The following is a 13,346-nucleotide window of genomic DNA, read 5'->3' as shown; positions in this document are numbered from 1 at the left end:
CTGAAGAGAATGCCTCAAGAGGAAGGGATTTAAAGATGCAGCCTGTGCTTCGGTTTTGTGAAAGGTTTCTGATATTTGAGCTCCTCAATCAATCAAATTACACGACTTCTCCCTTCCGTGCTGTTGAAGCACTGTGTCCATTGGCTGGGGTTATTACTATGTTCGTTTCCCATTGACAGAGCCAGGGGCTGTGTGCAAACACCAGCGTTCTTCGAGAGCAAACACTGAACCACCAAAACCCAGAGGACTGTGAGTTTGCAATTAGCTGAATTTGACCAAACATGAATGGGATGAGAATCGCAGACTGCACCTTTAAAAAGCGGGGAGACCTTTTTCTAAGACCCTATATGAGTTGATTCCATTCATATTTATTGCTCCATCCGTCTCCATGGGAACCCGTGGAAGACAGCAGCTGGTGGTCACTCTTGTCTTGCCGTCAGGGAGTCAGTATGTGCATTGCAGTGCAAACTCCACAGTCTACTAGCGTTGGATAAATTATGATTATTATTACGATGATCGTTATGTTATGCGCTGTTTACTGCGTCGTGTTTTGCACAAGTGCACATGAAAAAAGAACCAATCATTTAGATCATTACAGAGAGTGACCAGTCTACAGTCGAGGTCAATACCAGGGTCAAAGGTCTACAGTCGAGGTCAATACCAGGTCAGAGGTCGACAGTCGAAGTCAATACCAGGTCAGAGGTCGACATCCCAGTGTGACACTGAAGGACAATGTGTCCTTTAATTAGAATAATGGAACAGAAAGCTATGTCGATGATGGCAATTCTTTACATTGCAGGTAAATGCCAGCACATAATATGTGGTAGAAGAAGTGCATGACAGTGTGGCGGGGGTGGGTAAGTGTAGGCTGAGGGTTTCTGCAAGTAGATCAGGTGGAGAGACTTCAGCAGCTGATTTTGACAATTTTGCATAGATGATAAAATGATGTTTTTGAGATCTGTTTTATGTGTGAAGTTGGAAATGTTTAAGTCTCTGTAGCAAAATAAGATGGTTTATAGTGTCAAACTCTAACACTAAGGTCTAGGAGAACCAGTAGTGAAACGCACCCATGATGAAGCCGTTTCAGTGCTGATGAGCTCTAAAGCCAGATTGAGGTCTTCTTGGATATTGTTTTTATGTAGAAAGGAAGTAAGTCGTTTTACTATTACTTTTTCAAGTATTTCGGACAACAAAGGGAGGTTTGATATAGGCCTATAGTTAGCCAGATTATCAGGATCAAGGTTAGGTTTTTTGAGAGATGGTTTGATCACTGCTATTTTGAATGATTGTGGAACATATCCTGAAATGAAAGTGAATTGTTCATTACTTCAAGTGGTGTCTCGTTTAGTAAGGGTAGTGCATGTTTAAGTAGTTTTGTGGGGATAGGGTCTAGTAGGCACGTTGGTGATTTAGATGAGAAGATCAGGGAATTGAGCTCAGGGAGGTCAATGGGTGTGAAGGCTTCTAGGAGTGCACCAGGCTGTGGGGGTGTGACAGAGGTAGTCATGGTGCATCGTGGAAGGGCTATAGGGTCATGGAGAGGGAGAAGACTGTGAATATTTTCTCTTATTTGTTCAAATTGTGAAAAAGGTCATGAACTTGTTACTGCTACAGGTTATATAAACAGAATGTTGTGTTTTTTTGTAAGTCTAGAATTTTTTATTTTTTATTTGTTCCAAACAATGAAGAATAATAAGCTGATTTTGCATCATAAAGTGCTCTTTTATAGCTTGCAAGGCTAGCCAGGTGAAGCCTATTCCGTGCCAGGTGAAATACCTCAAGTCTGGTGGAGTACCATTTTTTCTAGTTTTCCGAGCGATTTGTGTAAGTGCACGAGTCTGGTCAGTGTACCATGGGGGGAGTCTTTTTCTGTTTTCTCGTTCTCTTTTTCAGTGGTGCAACAGTGTCAAGGGTTTAGCAAAGCACACTTGTGACGTGTTAGTAGGTCGGTATGAGGCGGGGGTGTGCTTGCGCCACCTTCAGTGCCTTCTCTTGACTAAGCTTTGGACAAAAGCGTCTGCTAAATGACTAAATGTAAGAGATGAGGCAAGTGCGGCTGGTAGTTTTGACATGAATTCTGTTGTAGTCTTGTCAGATAAACAACAGCTGTAGAAATAGGTGGCTTCTGATGTTGCGCAGAGTTCAAACTGCATGTTGAATGTAATTAGGTGATGATCTGAAAGGACAGTATTTTGAGGTAGAACTATAGGGCGGTCAATTTCTAAGCCATATCAAGGTCAATGATGTGGTTGTGGTAATGAGTTGGCGTGTTTACATGTTGGGAAAACCCAATAGAGTCTATTAGTGATCGGAATGCGATTGTAAGGCTATTATTTCCATTGTCCATGTGGATATTAAAATCTCCCTAACAAAAACACTTTCATTGTTACAGGTAATTATATACTAATAAAAACATAATTATGATTACTATACTCTATTTCGACAAATAGATACTGCTAAAAACTACACACTGTGCCATTTAATTAAGAAAAAAAGAAGAAATTTCAGGTAGCTTCTGGCTGTAGTAGCCATTTTTAAGCAGTAGATGGCGCTGCTGCTATATAAATTGTTACTCAGTCAAGTAGTAGTTCAACACCTTCAGTCCATTTCCTTTTTAAAATGTACAACTTGGACAGGATCAGATGATCATGTATCCATCAAACTGATTATCTGTGCATTATCCAAATATTGGAATCAGTATAATAACAGATTTATTGCCATTGAAATACCATTAACTATGTATTAGATCATCCCAAAGTTGCATATTTAACACATGTATTAACGCCATCAAAAAACGGAAGAAAGGAATATAATCCTGGAGCACTGCAGCGCTTTCCTCTTATCTTAAAGTAGTTCCTGTGCAGGTTCACAGAGCTGAACTGTCTAGACAGGGAGCAATTTGGTGTGATTATGGAACAACACGCATGCTCTAGGCAAACAAACTGAGCTGCATCCACAAACAGGAAATGACCACTGACCAACTCGCCATTCCGGTTTACAAACTACAATTTGCTACTGACTACAAAAAAAGTAAAACTAGATAAGATAAAAGTGAGGTAAATAGCATTTAAATAGTAAATAGCATTTATATTTTTATAAACCCCACTCACACACAAAGTTCTACACCTTGGTCTGGATGGGTCTGAAAAGGACAGGCCATGCTCAAGAATAACCCAAATTCAATTCAATTCAATTCAATTCAATTTTATTTCTATAGCGGCAGAACAATAAATGGAAGCAAATCAAGCCTATCGCTAAGACTTTATAGGGCTTTTTGAAGATTTACCGCTAACTTCAGGGACTACGTGGCACATATCTGAGATTCTGTGGAAAGTGCAAGGTCAACAGAATATGGGTGAGATTGGGATTGCTTTTCGGCTTGACATGGTTTGCTCAGTTTACTTTTCAGAGCGGGAAGTCACGAGAAACCTCAGGAAATGTTTGCCTTGTAGTTACAAATTGACAGACCTTTTTGATTTTGACATCAAGTTCCAAGTTCACGGAAACATGCTAGACTGATCTGATTATCTTTTAACCCAGCCGTTCATCTGTCAGGCTTTTCTTCGGGATTTTTGTTCTCGTAGAGATGGGGGAAAGGTAGAATTTGACGGAAGGAGAAGAATTATATCACCAAAAATTTACAGCGGGTTAAAATAAAGGGTTTTAAAAAGTCAAAGTCTCTCTCTCTCTCTCCCTCTCTCCCTCTCTCTCTCGTTCTCTCTCTCTCTCTCTCTCTCTCTCTCTTCTAACAGTGCGTGGCTCTCTGCCAAGGGCCCTGTCCAGCCCAGTGCTGTAGACTGGTTGTTTGTCTCAGCAGCCCCGTGGGCCGTGTCTTTTGTTGCTTGGAATCTGAAATGAGAGAGAGATCAGTGGTGCTGTGTGTGTGTGTGTGTGTGTGTGTGTGTGCGCATGTGTGCATGTGTGTGTGTGTGTGTGTGTGTGTGTGTGTGTGCGTGTGTGTGTGTGCTGTGTGTGGGAGGGGGGCTGCACCACTCCAGGACGGGGAAGGGGTGTGTGTGTATGTCTGTGTGGGTGAATCTATCGTAGGCAGCCACTTACGCACCTCTCTACCTTTGTCTGGACTTCCACGAGAAACAACACCAATCATTCTAATGCGTGTGTGCACTTACCATGTGCCACTTACCATGTGCACTTACCATGTGCCACTTACCATGTGCACTTACCATGTGCCACTTACCATGTGCCACGCACCATGTGCACTTACCATGTGCACTTACCATGTGCACTTACCATGTGCCACTCACCATGTGCACTTACCATGTGCACTTACCATGTGCCACTCACCATGTGCACTTACCATGTGTATTTTTAAAGTGAGAAATTGTTGTTATTCTGCAACTACCATACCATACCATACCATACCATACCATACCATACCATACCATACAATACCCTACCATAGGTAGAAGTCTAATTTACATCCCAATGGTCAAAATTCAGTTATGTGTTATGATTGTGATCACAAGTTATGACAGTTAACGGCACCCAATCTAGCAAGCAGACATTCAAGCAGTGGCAATGGCGAATCCCTATTGTTGTTTTTACAAGAGGTTAAAGGTCAGAATCCATGCTCCAGTACCCCTCTGCCAGTTCTTGGCACCGGCGGCGACGGGTGAAACTGCCCATGACAGTGGGCAACAACAAGTTTTTTTTTTTTTAAAAAAAGAGGGAGGGAGAGAAACAGTAGTACATTTCCACGACCTTGAAACTGGCATGGCCGCTTTAGCAGAAAAAACACATTTGAGATGTGCCGTCAAAAATCTCCCTGAAAAGCGGCTGGCGCTGCCAGCATCAGCAGGAGAGGTTTTTGGACGGGCATCACAGGCGGCGGGCTGGCCTGTGACCGCTCGCTGCCAAGTCAAATCAGGAAAAGTGTTTGAAAAGGAAGTCCCTGCTTGGATGCACCCTGGCCAATAGGGTTGCCTGCTTCCTGTCCCTCTGACCTCCAAAGACCTAGCTATTTCACAGCTTTATGCCCCAGTGTCAATCATTTGATCTAAATGCCCCCTCCCCCCCCATTTATAGATAGTTACCCCTCTTCCCACCACCCCCCCCACAGCCTACACGCCCACACATGTCACTGCTGACACCTCTACAGGATATTTCCACACTGTTTGCTTGTTTGACGCCAACCGCTTTCTTTGACACCAAAGACCTTTATGATTATTCATGTTTCAGCCGTTTTTGTGTGTTTACAGACTTCCCAATTTCCATCTCGTCAGAAGTGTGGGTAGTCTTCCATGAGTGTTTTGATGCTTGCAGAGCAGTCACCACACAATCAAAAAATAGAAATGGCAAGCAACAGACGCTCAAAACATCGAAGCAAGATCTTTACACCGTGGGAATTTAACCACACACCTACACATATGCGTTAAAGAAGGTTAGAAAATGTGATGTATTGATCATTTCATTAATTATGGAGACTTGAATGTATGGCGGGTTGAGAGGTGCTATGAGATGGAGTAAATATAATATAATATAGTCACTGGCGGAGCTTATTGAGTAAATGTGTGTGTTGAGATGGTTGAGATTGTTTTGCTTTGTATCTGTGAAATATAAAAAATCAGAAGAGAATGAAACGCTGGCAGGGTGTGTGTTTTGGTGGGTGTGGGTCTTTCTCGGAGGCGAACTGGTGCGTTGACCCAGCCTCTCTCAAGTGTCTGCCCGCTCTCTCTCCGGCAGCCTCTCGTGCTTCCTCCACTTCTGCTCATTCACTCGGAGACACGCTGGGGTTCAACTTAATGGAATTAGGGAGGATTTGGACAAACCCACTTGCTCCACTTGGCGAGCAAATCAAGGCAGAGTTCCTTATTTTCTTTTGTGCCCCTGTTTCCACCCCTAAAGCCCCTGGGACCCCCCCTCCCCCCTCCCCCTCCCCCCCCCCCCCCCCCCCCCCCCCCCCCCAAGGGGGCAGCCCCAGGCAACCGGTTCACCTGTGTCCTTGTTCCTTGTTAGTGGGTGTGACTGATGGAGCCAGGCATTTATCTGAAGATGTGTCTTTGTTTTTTGTTTTGTTCAGCGTTTCCACCCACCTCACCGTTTCTAGTGAAGTTAATTGGCTCGTTGTTTCTTAGGCTGGGTGACGCTGAGGTGAAAGCTTTACATTTTCACATTTTCCACATTTTCCAAATGTTTGTAATATTTCATTACGAGATACTCATACTCAGCCTTAATAATGTGGATATGTTTATCAGAAAAGAGTCTGCTGTGTCTGTAATGGATGTTAATGTAACTATAACTCTTTTCTTTTGATTGTCTCGTGCTGACTGTCTTGGATCAATAAACAATAAATAAAAAAAAAAGAAAGAAGAAATTAGACCTATTCATATCCCTGTTCGTAAGTTTCAGGACTGACATTCTCTCGGTTCATTTTTAGCATATTGTTTTTTGAACTTTTGGTGGGAACGAATCACTACTACTTGTGAGAAACATGCCCCAGGGTCATACAAATATTGCTTGATTTCTGATCTTATGATTCAATTCAATATGTTGTTAGGGCTAAATGTCATATTATCAGAGCCCATATCTTTGAATGATTAGTCTGTAGATAAAACTATGGGAAAGTCTCGATAAAGTAGTTAAAAAAGAGCATCAATGCACCATGCTTGGCTGTTGGCCATTCCTCTCTCCAGTGTATTACACGTGGTGGCCACAAGGGACTCATACATACACACATTCACCAACTCCGCTAAACTTGAATGCAATTATAAAATAAAAATAACTACATGTCGTCCGGAGGAAAAACACATGTTGCATTCCTTTGCTCCTCATTATTGTCTCTCTCTCTCTGTCTTATTCTCTCTCTCTGTCTTTTTCTCTCTTTCTTTTTCTCTTCTTCCTCCCTCTTCCTGTCCCTCCTCATTATCTCTCTCACACTCCGTGCTCTCCGCCTCCGTCTCTAGGTTTTCATACAAGACTGTGCCGTCCAACACCGTTCATAATTCACCTTGAAATATTTTGCAGTATATGGCGGTGCTAGCATCATGGCCTGCAACACTGACACATGCTAACGGTGCTAGCACCATGGCCTGCAACACTGACACATGCTAACGGTGCTAGCACCATGGCCTGCAACACTGACACATGCTAACGGTGCTAGCATCATGGCCTGCAACACTGACACATGCTAACGGTGCTAGCATCATGGCCTGCAACACTGACACATGCTAACGGTGCTAGCATCATGGCCTGCAACACTGACACATGCTAACGGTGCTAGCATCATGGCCTGCAACACTGACACATGCTAACGGTGCTAGCATCATGGCCTGCAACACTGACACATGCTAACGGTGGGTGGGATGTCTTACGCTGAAATAGTCATTTAATGCGTTTCATGAAACAGCTGCATGCTGACTTGAGGAGGCCACTACACACAGGGGCGACAGTGGTACAGGAGGTAGAGAAGTCATTTAGTAAGCAGAAGGTTGCTAGTTCGATTCCCTGTCGAAGCGTCCTTGAGCAAGACACTGAACCCCTAATTACTCCTGATGTGCAGTGTGCCATCAGTGTAAATGTAAAAAAAAAAATGTGTATACATCCTTGTAAGTCGCTTTGGATAAAAGCGTCTGCTAAATGTAAATGTACACAGGGTGTCTGTCTTTTCAGTATTGGCATGTGCACGGTCAATATGAAGCCTATATGATGGTGATCCTTTGCATTGAATTGCATATTTTCACATAACTTTGAAAGCTCTTTTGAATTTGGAAGGATCATTATCGTTCATTGCAAGTGATCAAATCAAATACACTAAGAGTTGCTATGAGAGATGCACCAAATGCACCCCGGTGGCAATTTGAAGAGGGTGCTTATCACGCAAAGACAGCCTTTCATGTTCTCTGCCAAGACAATGAAGACTAGCAGTGCATTCTCATTTTACATGACTTGACCTGAGTTGCCATTTTTTGTATGATTTGTGTGCCAGAGAAAGAAGAAGAAAAACGAGAAAAAAAAGAAGAAAAAAAAGGATGAGAGGGAGGGAGGAAGAGAGGGAGGGAGGGAGGGATGGGTGTGGAGGAGAGAAGAAAAGAAAAAAAAAAAACACAAAAGGGCGCTTTGAAAAGGGGCCCCTCTTTTCCCCCTGCAGTAAAGTTTGCCGGCCGAGAGATAATTTGCAGCCATCAGTGGACCGGACAAAGGAGAGAGAGAGAGAGAGAGGGAAAGAGGGAAAGAGGGAGAGGAAGAGAGAGAGAGAGGACTGTGGCCACGCTAGAAGCTGCTATCTCCCTCTTTCCCTCTCTCTCTCCCTCTTTCCCTCCCCCTCTTTCCCTCTCTCTCTCCCTCTTTCTCTCGCTTCCTCTCCCTCTTTCCCTCTCTCTCTCTCTCTCTCTCTTCCTGTCCCTCTCTCTCTCTCTCTCCCTCTCCCTCCCTCTCTATCTCTCTCTCTCTCTCTCCCTCTCTCTCTCTGCCTAAATGACCAGAGAGGAACAGTGGCAGTCAGCCTCCCAATGGCTGCATGTCATTTGAAGCACCGTGACACATTTATTTGATGGTTTGAAATCTACCCTCCTGAAAGCTGGAGGCTCTTTCAGAAGACTACAGGTCCCAACTCTGCTTGGTGACTGCTGTGTGTAGATGCATGTTGTGATGGATCGTGTTTGTGTGACATTAGGGTTTGCTATTATTGCTTTGAAACGGCTGTGCCAATTTGTAGATCAACTCGGCAGCATAAGATAATGGGTTAAAAGCCATAAAGGCATAATGTCTTTGTGTTCACCATTATCTGACATGGAAACTTTCTAATGATATTCTGCTGCTGATAAATAGCTATAAAGATAACAATTTGATTTGGTAAGTTGGTAAGGGAATCCAAATGTATGTTATACTGTAGTTCCCAAGAATTGAAAACTATTCCTTATTCCTTGCTCTTGTTCAATATCTGAGGTGCTTGAAAGTCTTGAACTCTTGGCTTGAATGCTATTGTGGTTGCAAACAAACACCTCTGCCCTATTTCTGTGTTTGTGAGGTCATAAATCAATTGTTGGGCTGTCCCAAATAAGACCGTCTGCTCTGGGGACGGCAGCCATCCTGAAATGACAAACTTGTTTTGAAATGGCAGCGCTAGAAAGGGAAGCACCTATAGCCAGGTGTGTGTGTGGAGAATGTCTCTAGTGAAAGAAGACTGTTGAAAGAAAAATGAAAATGTCACCAGGGAAATAAACACGCACAAAATAAATGATGTTTTTTCTAACATATGATGATCCAACCTTGGGTTTACCAGATAAATGACTAGAAAACCAAAGTTAATTTTAAGCAATGAACTTAAAGTTTTGTATCTCACCTATAAACATAACCTATAGCTTGAGTAGGTTTATACCATAGCTCTGTAAATACTGTACTTTACCTATCTCTTGTCCTAGGTTCCTTTCAGTAGAGATAACCAGACATGGCCATGTGTGGTGACTTGAGTTCCTGAAAAGCCACTTCCAGGCTTCAATCTCTCCGCCCAGGCCTCTGTTGACCTACTTTTATTATGAAACCAGAATCCAAAAATATGAAACGTCCTGTCTTTTTTTCTTCTTCTTCTCCTGTCCTGTTCGTTACCCTTTCACCTCAGGTTCTAGTGTTTTTCTTTCCCTAATATTCCTCTTTGGCAGCGGCCGACGGCACAGCTGGACCCATAAAAGCGGTTTTGTGTTCTGTGGGAAGCGGTGCCTCTCTAGTTATTCATCAACTCCCCATAAAACGGGAGCAGGTGTTGTGTTACGGGGCCGAGGGGGCAAACGGCAGGCCTCCCGTTTGGGCCTTAAAGGCGGACGTTGGGTAAACATGTCAGTCTCACCAGAGTAATACCGCCGCTTATTACAGCAGAGCAAGAAAAAAATGACAAGGGAATGATGAGGTGATAACAGGCCTTTAAGGGTCCACTGAGCTTTTCTGTCAGTCGCTATATTAATGGACTCCGGCAGAGGATGGAGCAGACGGGCTGGACTGAATATTCTACACGCTGACGGGCTGGACTGAATATTCTACACGCTGACGGCTGGACTGATACGCCTCTGCTGCACATACAGGTGAAGGCCTCCAGAGGTGACAAAAGACTTGCTACACGCTAACACATTAAACTCCACTGTGCTGTCACATTGAACTACACTGTGCTGTCCTGCTACACGCTAACACATTGAACTACACTGTGCTTGTCTTGGTACACGCTAACACATTGAACTACACTGTGCTGTCCTGGTACACGCTAACACATTGAACTACACTGTGCTTGTCTTGGTACACGCTAACACATTGAACTACACTGTGCTGTCCTGGTACACGCTAACACATTGAACTACACTGTGCTGTCCTGGTACACGCTAACACATTGAACTACACTGTGCTGTCCTGGTACACGCTAACACATTAAACTACACTGTGCTGTCCTGGTACACGTTAACACATTGAACTCCACTGTGCTTGTCTTGGTACACGCTAACACATTGAACTACACTGTGCTTGTCCTGGTACACGCTAACACATTGAACTACACTGTGCTGTCCTGGTACACGCTAACACATTGAACTACACTGTGCTGTCCTGGTACACGCTAACACATTGAACTACACTGTGCTGTCCTGGTACACGCTAACACATTGAACTACACTGTGCTGTCCTGCTACACATTAAACTACACTGTGCTGTCCTGGTACACGCTTACACATTGAACTACACTGTGCTTGTCTTGTTACACGTTAACACATTGAACTCCACTGTGCTTGTCTTGGTACATGCTAACACATTGAACTACACTGTGCTGTCCTGGTACACGCTAACACATTGAACTACACTGTGCTGTCACATTGAACTACACTATGCTTGTCTTGGTACACGTTAACACATTAAACTACACTGTGCTTGTCTTGGTACACGTTAACACATTGAACTCCACAGGAGCATGCACACCTGCAATGCTACGATATTAATATAACTAGTAGTCATGGTAATAGTATGCAAAACAAATAAATAATGTGTCTCGGAACATTATCGCCATTAACAGGCAGAAACACCTGCTCACAGTACTTACTCCTCAGGTTATCACGGGTACCTGAAGCGTACCTGAAGCGTCTGCTAAATGACTAAATGTAAATGGCCTCCAAATTGGATTCTGCACGGGCAATTACACCACCAACCAGCATTGAGCTTTCACATTCCACTGCATGGAATTTCAGTGAATTAGGGACTTGAAAACAACCTCATCCAGACAAAGGAGTTTGCGTGCTCAGCCATAAATAGCCCCTGTTGTGTCTGGGAGACGGTGAGGCTTCACTGCACACCGAAGGCCATCCCTGTAGAGCTCTCTGTTCTCATCGTCCTGCTGCAGGCCTCGGAGGGATTCTGCGTTTGGCTGTTTAGTCTTTGTCTTGGTTGGAGGCAGAGAGAGAGAGGCAGGGAGAGAGGCAGATAGAGAGGCAGAGAGAGAGGCAGGGTCTTGTCTTGGTTGGAGGCAGAGAGAGAGGCAGAGAGAGAGGCAGGGTCTTGTCTCGATTGGAGACAGAGAGAGAGGCAGGGTCTTGTCTTGGTTGGAGGCAGAGAGAGAGACAGGGAGAGAGGCAGGGTCTTGTCTCGATTGGAGACAGAGAGAGAGGCAGAGAGAGAGGCAGGGTCTTGTCTTGGTTGGAGGCAGAGAGAGAGGCAGAGAGAGGCAGAGAGAGAGGCAGGGTCTTGTCTTGGTTGGAGGCAGAGAGAGAGGCAGAGAGAGGCAGGGAGAGAGGCAGAGAGAGAGGCAGGGAGAGAGGCAGGGTCTTGTCTTGGTTGGAGGCAGAGAGAGGCAGGGTGAGAGGCAGGGAGAGAGGCAGGGTCTTGTCTTGGTTGGAGGCAGAGAGAGAGGCAGGGTCTTGTCTCGATTGGAGACAGAGAGAGAGGCAGAGAGAGAGGCAGGGTCTTGTCTCGATTGGAGGCAGAGAGAGAGGCAGGGTCTTGTCTTGGTTGGAGGCAGAGAGAGAGGCAGGGTCTTGTCTTGGTTGGAGGCAGAGAGAGAGGCAGGGAGAGAGGCAGGGTCTTGTCTTGGTTGGAGGCAGAGAGAGAGGCAGAGAGAGGCAGGGAGAGAGGCAGAGAGAGAGAGGCAGGGAGAGAGGCAGGGTCTTGTCTTGGTTGGAGGCAGAGAGAGAGGCAGAGAGAGAGGCAGGGAGAGAGGCAGAGAGAGAGGCAGAGAGAGAGGCAGGGTCTTGTCTTGGTTGGAGGCAGAGAGAGAGGCAGAGAGAGAGGCAGGGTCTTGTCTTGGTTGGAGGCAGAGAGAGAGGCAGGGTGAGAGGCAGAGAGAGAGGCAGAGAGAGAGGCAGGGTCTTGTCTTGGTTGGAGGCAGAGAGAGAGGCAGGGTGAGAGGCAGGGAGAGAGGCAGGGTCTTGTCTTGGTTGGAGGCAGAGAGAGAGGCAGGGTCTTGTTTCGATTGGAGACAGAGAGAGAGGCAGAGAGAGAGGCAGGGTCTTGTCTTGGTTGGAGGCAGAGAGAGAGGCAGGGTCTTGTCTTGGTTGGAGGCAGAGAGAGAGGCAGGGTGAGAGGCAGGGAGAGAGGCAGGGTCTTGTCTCGGTTGGAGGCAGAGAGAGAGGCAGAGAGAGAGGCAGGGAGAGAGGCAGGGTCTTGTCTTGGTTGGAGGCAGAGAGAGAGGCAGGGTCTCATGCACTGAGAACAGAGACCAGCTGAAGTGCTGAGGCGGATGTGCGGAGGCTTGCCCACTCTGCCCGGACGCATCTTGGGACCGTCTGAATCTGGGCGCCTCCTGCTGCTCGGGCACCACGGGTCACTTCCTGTGGGAGCAGAGTGACGGGCTGGCGGAGATGCCTCTGTCTTTATCTGCAAAAACAAAAAAACTCAACACAGACCAGACACAAACACACATATGAATACTCACATCAATACACAAATACACGTACCCACACTCACACACACAAAGGCTGTGTGTAATGGTTGTCTTTGTGAATGTATCTGTACTCCCTCAACATCATGTCATTTACTAAGACATCACAAGATGTCAGGAGTACAAAATGTTTTACGTTTGAGGAAAAGTGTAACTTACTTGGAAAAAGTATCAAAACTTAAAACGTTATCAGAATATAAAATGTGTGATACGAAACGACTGCCAGATCCTTTACAGATCTCAAACATGTACAACAATTAACAAATGCAGCATTTACAACAAAGGAGAGAATAAAATCCCCTGAGGTATCAACATTCCTGGGGCGTTTCTCAGCAGTGCTGTGTGTATGGGGCGCGTATGACACTATTCTGAAGGCAATAAAGTCTATTTAAAAGAAGTCTGCACTTCAGCGTCACAATGAAGGGTGACCTTCTGGTTTTGTTTGTGACTATAATCACCACGGGTTGCGCTGTGTTACTGTGAA

Source organism: Clupea harengus, chromosome 12, assembly GCF_900700415.2.
Source record: "Clupea harengus chromosome 12, Ch_v2.0.2, whole genome shotgun sequence".
NCBI classification, from domain to species: domain Eukaryota; kingdom Metazoa; phylum Chordata; class Actinopteri; order Clupeiformes; family Clupeidae; genus Clupea; species Clupea harengus.
This window is presented reverse-complemented; position numbering follows the sequence as displayed.